Source organism: Sminthopsis crassicaudata, chromosome 5 (genome assembly GCF_048593235.1).
Source record: "Sminthopsis crassicaudata isolate SCR6 chromosome 5, ASM4859323v1, whole genome shotgun sequence".
NCBI classification, from domain to species: domain Eukaryota; kingdom Metazoa; phylum Chordata; class Mammalia; order Dasyuromorphia; family Dasyuridae; genus Sminthopsis; species Sminthopsis crassicaudata.
This window is the reverse complement of record NC_133621.1, coordinates 92,456,853-92,465,425: the sequence shown is the minus strand read 5'-3', so window position 1 is coordinate 92,465,425 and position 8,573 is coordinate 92,456,853. Positions and strand designations below refer to the sequence as shown.

At 34.3% G+C, this 8,573-nt stretch overlaps 1 long non-coding RNA gene across 1 annotated transcript in view; it reads left to right on the top strand.

The window, feature by feature from the left end:
• The first annotated feature begins 388 nt into the window (after positions 1 to 388).
• The window catches only part of LOC141543380 (uncharacterized), a 33,653-nt gene continuing 25,468 nt past the window's right edge, over positions 389 to 8,573 (top strand). The window contains exon 1 of the long non-coding RNA XR_012482432.1: positions 389 to 494. This is a non-coding gene — a long non-coding RNA (uncharacterized LOC141543380). The remainder of the gene's footprint in view (positions 495 to 8,573) is intronic.

Genomic DNA, 8,573 nt, shown 5'->3' with positions numbered 1-8,573 from the left:
TGATGACATTTGGACTGATTGATATAATCACAGATTCAAAGAGTAAAAAGAAACTTCACAGACTATGAAATAAAAATTGTGCTTGATTAAGGATCCTAACACATCCTCAATATGTTATTTTCAAGATTTTGATACAGAACCCAGTTTAAGAATCTTTAGATAGTCTCTAGGATCTCAGCTCTCAGTCAATGATCCTATGACTAAAACTGCATAGTAGCATGATTATAGTGAGAAATTAATTTCTTCCTGAAACAGCCTAGATAATTCTTTAAGAAATGTTACTATAAAGGAATTTGGCCTGAGTAGTAGACTGGGCACCTGCTTTTTCAGGAACAATTCCTGTTTTATTCTTTCTATTCCCAGAACCCCTTTGGATTCACAGAATTGCTCTCCAGGAAATAACTGAGGAAATTGGCCCACTTCACCACTTCTTTCATGGTGTTGAACTGTATAAAGATGAGGCTATTTGAAAGCAGTCCATAAATCTATGGAAGGTAATTTGGAAATTTGTTTTTAAAAATCTTATAAAATTTTCTTCTAAATTTTCTAGAGGAAAAAATGTCTGGTAATGTTATTCATACAAACTTAATTTAAGAAGAGAGTTCAATGTGGATTTGGTTCTATTAAAAAACACAGCCTTAGGTTAATGAGGCTGCTTTAATTTTGTTATGGATATCTGTGTCAAAATAAAAATGGCCTGAACTCTAGTCAAAATATGAGGGTTTGTGGGGAGAGAAAATAGAGAATTTAAAATTTTACTTCAAAAGGCCCCCTATATTCCAAAATATTTATAACATTACTTTTTTGTGATAGTTAAAAATCTATATCCAAAAAGTCAAGACTCATTAATTGGGGAATATCTTAAAAAATTATGGTACATGAATGTAATAGAATATTATTACTATGCTATAAGAAATTAAATGTGTGATGAATATAGAAAAGTATATACAGATAAATATGAACTGATGAAGAGCAAAGTAAACCAAGTCAAAAAAACAACATACATAGTAAGTAACTTTCTCATTATTCAGTCATTTTAATCGTGTCTGACTTTTCATAACCTCATTTGGGGTTTTCCATGCAAAGATATTGGACTGCTTTGCCATTTCCTTGTTCAGCTTATTTTACATATGAGGAACTGAGGCAAACAGAGTTAAGTAACTTGTCCAGAGTCACAAAACTAAGTGTCGAAGGCTAGATATGAACTCAGCAAGGTAGGTCTCCTTGACTTCAAGCTTGGCATTATATCTACTTCACTATCTAGATGCCCATACAGTTACCATGACAATGTAAATGAAAGGAAACACAAACCAAAAAAATTAAAAGTAAACATAACAAAGTTATAAAGATCTAACAGAACTCAAATGAAGAGATGTGATGAGACACCCTCAGTCTACCCATTGGTGTAATTGGGAAGTCCACTGTTATTCCCACTGTATACATTTTTAAACTTTTTTTCAATGTATCAATCAGTTGTGCTGATATTTTTTTTCTTTCTGAAAAATACTATTTGTCATATGTCTTTTAGGCAAGGGGGAAGGGGAGATATTTATGATAACTATAATATAAGAAACAGAAAACATCAATAAAAACTTATTTTTTAAAAGAAAAATTTCCACTTCAGTTTGGAATAAGTGATTTTTTAGTTTATTTAATTCTTTATATAGGTTTGAGTTCCAAAAATTACACATATAAAAGATGTATAAAGCCCAGATACATAAGCAAAGCAAGAAAAAAAAAAATATTCAGCTACTCAATGTGGAAGAACAGCTACCATCACCCACTCATTTCTTCATAAAAAATTTCCCTTTTAGAACATACCTGTTTAATAATTTATATAATAATAAGATTAGTAACTTATTCATAAAACATCAAAACAGTTGAGCAACTGCTGACAAATTTTTAAGAAGCAAAGTTAATCGCCTTTACATTTTTGAACTATCAGGATTATTGTTTCTTGTCTTTGAAGGAAGTGGGGGAGATCCTTGACTTTGCCCTGTTCTTGCAGCCTGATCCCTAATTTGGTTCTATCAGCAAGAAAGAAAAGCTGGAGATCTGGAGAGTTCAAACCTAACTTCTTATATATCTTATCCTGATTTGTATCATAAAGTTTCTAAGTTCTGATCTGCTGATTCAAATACGGTGAACTCTTTGGGGTTCCTTTCTCTGGCTATGAGCTACTCTCTAATTGGCCTTTTTTTTTTCACTGGAGAGAGAACAGCAGGGGAGTCTCAGACTCCTCAGCCTTGATATGAATAGCATATAATTAAAATTTTCACTATCCCATCATGGACCATTAGGTTAAGAGAAATTGGAAACTGAATTCTTATCTCAATGAATCATCCCCAAAAAGTAGCATTTATGAAGTACTTAATTGGCTAGGGTGAATGGGAGAACAATATGGACCCAATTCCTCCTACCGCCAAGTTTATATTCCAAGACATATTAGTGATAAACTCATCTTCTCCATTAATAAAGTGATAATATAGTTAGGCTGCTGAATAGGCAGTAACACTATATGATTATTTTTAGATGGTAAAATAATTTTTAGGAAGCAAATACTGGAAATGGTTAAGTTTTCTTCTCTCTTATTCTACCTACATGTGGTAATAAGTAAAACTAGGACAGGTGGTGGAGGGAGAGAGAGAGAGGATGTTAATAATGTGTCAGAGAAAACCTTTCACTTTGATAAGACGGAGTATGATATATCAGGGGATTCTACAGGATATGACTATAAGTCACACTTGGAAATAAATTTCCTCTTTGCCCGATAGCTGTACTTCGTGTTATGTGGGAGGGCCTTTATGGTAGGAAGCAGGATGTTGATTCAAATGTCATCATTGGGTTCAGAAATGAATATATGGAGAAAATAGAACGGGAAGTTGTAAATGACAATTGTAAAAATGGATCACAGCTTTTTGTATCACTTAATTTGGATGATAATCTATGTCAGTGTGTGAGTATATGTGTAGAAGCATGTGTGTGTGTCTGTATGTGTGTGTGTAAAACCACCTCCCCCCCATACTTTTTTATAGAAGTAGAGGATCCATGGGTGTGTGATATTGCATATATTGTCAGTTTTTTTTGATGTATTATTTCTTCTCTTCCTCTTTTTCTTTTAAAAGTTCCGGAAACAAAATTACAGAATTACAGAAATACAGAAACAAAACATATTAATAAAATGCATTTTTAAAATTTACATCTGATATTTTCTTTCATTTTCATTTGGTTTCTGAATAAAGGTATTTATGGATAACTCTGTGCTCTTTAAAAGTCTGATGCTTATGATCCATCTTGTTGCATGGGCAGCAATAATAAAAAAAAAAAAACCCTCTTTCTGCTGGGATTTTTTTTTTTCTTTGTTCTCTGAAGAATTCTGTACATTTGCATTAATTTTGCAGCTGCAAACACCTGAATTATTCTGTTAGCGATTGTGAAATATTCTTAGTTGCACAGGGGCCTGGGAAATTAACGCAACAAGAAAAGGGTGTTTCCAGACATGCTTATTCTCAGATAAACATATAGCCTGTTAATATAGTTTCATCAATGGTGCCTGAAGAGCAAGGGGCAAAGGAACCCAAAAACATTAATATTTATTGATCATTGCTCTAATCCTCTGCTGAGACAGGTGACTAGATTCACAACACCAGGTTGGGTACTCAAAAAGTTTTAGGTGTTTAAACAAAAACTTAGAAGAAAGGGAAAGGAGATAATATTGAACTATCCTTCTCCCCCCCCCCCCCCCCAGGACATGTATACCATAGAAACCTTGATAACAATATCACAATTATTCTTTTATATTTTCACAAACGTAATAAGAAAACTCCAAAAGGTATCACAAAAAGTTAGACACAATCAAAAAGATTGAACAACAAAAACAAATTCTGCTACCCCTAACTGGGGTCACAGAGAGTCAGATATGACTTAAAAATGACTAACCAACAACAAAGGTATGATGTGTTGAGGGCCTGCACGAAGATGGGGGCAGTGTTAGAGCAGAGAAAGGGGTATATCTGGGAGATGTTGTAAAGGTGAAATCAAAAGACTTGGCAATAGATTTTATACTGGGGACAGGAAAAGATTCAGGATGACTGCTAGGTTTGAAACTGAGAGACTGGGATGTTGGTATTGCCTTCAATAGTAGTAGGGAAGGTAGAAGGCTGGATAGGGAAGATGAGTTTTGTTTTGTACATACTAAGTTTAAAATATCTCCTACACACCCAGGATATCTGAATAGCAGTTGGAGAGGCAAGATTGCAGGTTAGCAGAAAGCTTGGGGCAGGAGGGATAGATAGATCCCATAATTATCAGCATAGAGATGGTAATTAGATTCATGAGAACTGATGAGATCATTGAGTGAAATAGTATAGAGGGAGAAAAAGGCCCAAGATAGAACCCTGAGGAACACTGGGAATTAGAAGTTGTGATCTGGAAAAAGATCCTGGAAAGGAGACAGAGAGGGAGCAGTCAGGTTCATAGGAGGAGAACTAGGAGAGGTTGATATCTTGAAAGCCTAGATAGAAGAGAGTAGAGTGATCAATAATGTCAAATCTATAGAGAATTCAGAGACAATAATTAAGAAAATGTCATTGGATTTGGCAACTAAGAGAGCATTAGTGACCTTGGAGTGAGTGGTTTCAGTGGAATGATGGGAGGTTGGAAGCCAGATTTAATAAGAGACTGAGAGAAAAAGCGAAGGCACTTCTGGTCAACTGCCTAGACTCCACCTTATCACGTCCCAGCAATCAAGGTACATTCTCTCTTCCTTTTAGCTTCCTTTTGTGTGTTGTCTTCCCCAATTAGATTGTAAACTGCTTGAAGGCAGGGGTTTCTTCCTTTTTCTTATTAATATCGAATGTGTGTGTGGGGGTGTTCATGGAGCAAGAGTACCTCTGGTATGACAGCTTGTCAAGCCCCTTTCAGGGCTGCTTATCTACCTTTGGTGCCTGCCTATCACCCAACTCTCACCAGGGGCTCCAAAAAGCTGTGTAATGCACAGAGCCACACCTGGATCAGATTATCTAGGTAGATTTAATTAATTAAATTGCTTATTAAATTTATTATATTTGAATGAATATTTAAATGAATGAATTTTATGAAATGAAATGAAAATTTAAATGAATGAATATTCTGTCATCTGAACAAGCCTATTGTGTTTAAGTTAATAACATTGTGACAAACATGAATATATTTAGCATCCTACAATGTAAGAATCCAGTTAAATAGTAACCTCCCTGAGAGAGGGTCCTGTAGTTCCTACTGCTGTTGTATTTGTATCAGCATCCAAACAGGATGGAACTTAATAAATGTTCTTTAAATGAGCAGTCATTTATTCCTTTTGGCAACCAGTGCTCATTTAATGGAGTGCAGCAGTGACGCTCTAATGGTCCACTTGCTGCCTGAAAGAGCAACCGTGTTCCTCTTAGACACTTCTGAGTTACGACCTGAGAATAAGCTAGCCAGAGGGGAAGAACTTGGCAAAAGCAAGGTAGTTTGAAGGCAATGGGAACTGCTTTAAGTCTTGTGAGGCTATTTATTTCATTGAGGAGGTAACTTACAATTTACTGTCCAATCAATGTGGATTATCAGTTCAATAACTGGCTAAGGACAAAACACCACATTACTACTTCCTGAGATACAAAGCCTAAATTAGACCATGGAACTTTGTTGTTGTTCAGTCATTTCAATCCTGGCTGCCTCGTAATTTCATTTGGGGTCTTCTTGGCAAAGTTGCTGGAGTGGTTTGCCATTTCCTTTTCCAGCTCGTTTTACAATTAAGAAAATTAAGGCAAATAGAGTCAAGTGACATGCCCAGCTTTACACAGCTAGGAAGTGGCTGAAGCTGGATAATCTTCCTTACTTCAGCACCCAAACTCTACCACTGTACCACCTAGCTGTCTCTCTCACTCATGGAACTTACAATCTGATAATTCAGGGGTGTCTAAGGTAATTATGTGTGAGAATTCACTGAGGTCAAGGAAGAAATGTTAGAACTTTGATTTATCCTTAAAAACTGAAACTACTAAATTTACTCTATGGAGCGACAGTGATATTCTCCTTCAGAATATATTTTCCATGGTGACATGTCATGTATAGGATTCAAGAGGGAAGAATAGAAGTTGCCCTCAACTTGACAGTGGAACCCCCACTCTTTTATTCATTGACAGTATATTGTGACATATTGCAGTTTACACATGCCCAGTTAAATGGATTCATGGATTGTGTTAGCTAGTTATAACTGAAGTTACCCTCAGAAAATAAGCACATAGCTTAAAATGATTCTTACAAAAAAATGATTTCCTACAAAGAAACTACAGATTAAATACGTCAATAATGTGAGTAAGCAAACGACTGGACTTGTTGTTCAGCAGCTAGGAAAAAGCAATGTTAATCTAATCATAAATGACCAGGTTGAACAAAAAAAAAAATTAGAGTTATCAAGAAAATTTTTAAAGATATGGATTTGCAATTATTATCATTTACCATGAGCTTCACCCTAAGTATATTTTTGTGCCTGAAAATGTTAATGACAGTATGACGTTTTGAACCTATGAATTGAACATAAAAAATATAGCATTTTGAATAGTTTGCATGAACAACTGATTGAAATTAGGCAAAATGGAAATTATCCAAATTTCAATAAAAACTTTTGCATAGCTGGTGAATGGGATTGAAAAATGAGCATAATGATTTAATAAGAGCAGCTGACAAAGCACCTTTTCAATTTGGTTCTATGTATCTTTGTGAGGTCTCCTTTTTAGGATATGATTGCCTTTAAAAATTAAAAAATGCAACCAACTCAACTTAAAATCAGAGTCTAGAGTGGCTGATAACACAATGGTAAGATAAATTTAAAAAAATTAAGCATATTCAATCACATTGCTCACTAAATTATTAATAACTATTAATAAGGGTTTTCTATTTTTAATAAAATAACTATTAAAATTTTTGTTTATTTTATATCTATCTCATCCTTTGAAAAAGTTATTTATTTTTGTATGTGTTTTATAAAATACATACCATTAATTCAGTAATTTATATGTATAACTTATAGTTAAGTCCCATGCATAGGAGTATGTGCTCAAAATGTATTTTTTTTAATAGTTTTGCAGTTATATGGAACTAGGGTTTTATAGATTTTTTTTTACAGTTTTGAAACCATTCTTATTAGAGTATATAAACAAATAGTAATGGTGCATAATAATATCTGGTTGGAAGCAAAGTAGTATGTAAGTAATTGCCAAATATAGACATCAGCGAAGGCTCTGTGAAGGAGGCAGTGTTTTAATCAGGCTTTAAGAATTAATAGAAATTCACTGGGAGACAAGAGGGAAAGAAACTCATACTATGCACAGAAGACAGTATGGACAAAGCTGTAGAACACATATAAGGGATAGTGATTATATGATACATAGAGAAATATAATACAAGAGAAGGAAGAGAGGTAGAATGATCCCAGCTTGTTGTTAAGCAAAGACATTCATCACTGGAATTTCACTTGGTGGATGATAAAAAGCTTTGGCTTTTTAAACTTAGGAACATGACCTCTATTACCAACACAGATGGAACAGAACAATATATATTATATACTATGTGCTTAACACCATGCTAAATTCTGCTGGATATACAAAATGAAAAGCATATATCAGCTAATATCAGGAGGAAACAACTGGGCAAAGATAATTTTAATCCACTAATTTTGATTACATTAAATTAAAAATGTTTTGCACGAACAAAACCAATACAGTTTAGAATAATAGGAAAGCAAGAAACTGGAGGAAATTTTTCATGGCAAGTTTCTCTGATAAAAGTCTCATCTTTCTGGATCACTGTATTGTTGAAAAGAGCCAAATCTTTCCTAGTTGATCATCATGCAATGTTGCTATTACCGTGTACAATAATTCTCTGGTTTCTTCTTACTTCACTCAACATTAATTCATGTAAATCTTTATATATTTCAGAAATCTATTTGCTCATCATTTCTTTCTTTCTTTCTTTCTTTCTTTCTTTCTTTCTTTCTTTCTTTCTTTCTTTCTTTCTTTCTTTCTTTCTTTCTTCTTCTTCCTTCTTTCCTTCCTTCCTTCCTTCCTTCCTTCCTTCCTTCCTTCCTTCCTTCCTTCCTTCCTTTCTTTCTTTCTTTCTTTCTTTCTTTCTTTCTTTCTTTCTTTCTTTCTTTCTTTCTTTCTTTCTTTCTTTCTTTCTTTCTTTCTTTCTTTCTTTCTTTCTTCCTTCCTTCCTTCCTTCCTTCCTTCCTTCCTTCCTTCCTTCCTTCCTTCCTTCCTTCCTTCCTTCCTTCCTTCCTTCCTTCCTTCCTTCCTTCCTTCTTTCTTTCTTTCTTTCTTTCTTTCTTTCTTTCTTTCTTTCTTTCTTTCTTTCTTTCTTTCTTTCTTTCTTTCTTTCTTTCTTTCTTTCTTTCTTTCTTTCTTTCTTTCTTTCTTTCTTTCTTTCTTTTTTTTTTTTTTTGGCTGAGGCAATTGGGGTTAAGTGACTTGCCCAGGGTCATACAGCTGGGAAGTGTGAAATGAATGAGATCACATTTGAACTCAGGTCTTCCTGACTTCAGGACTGGTGCT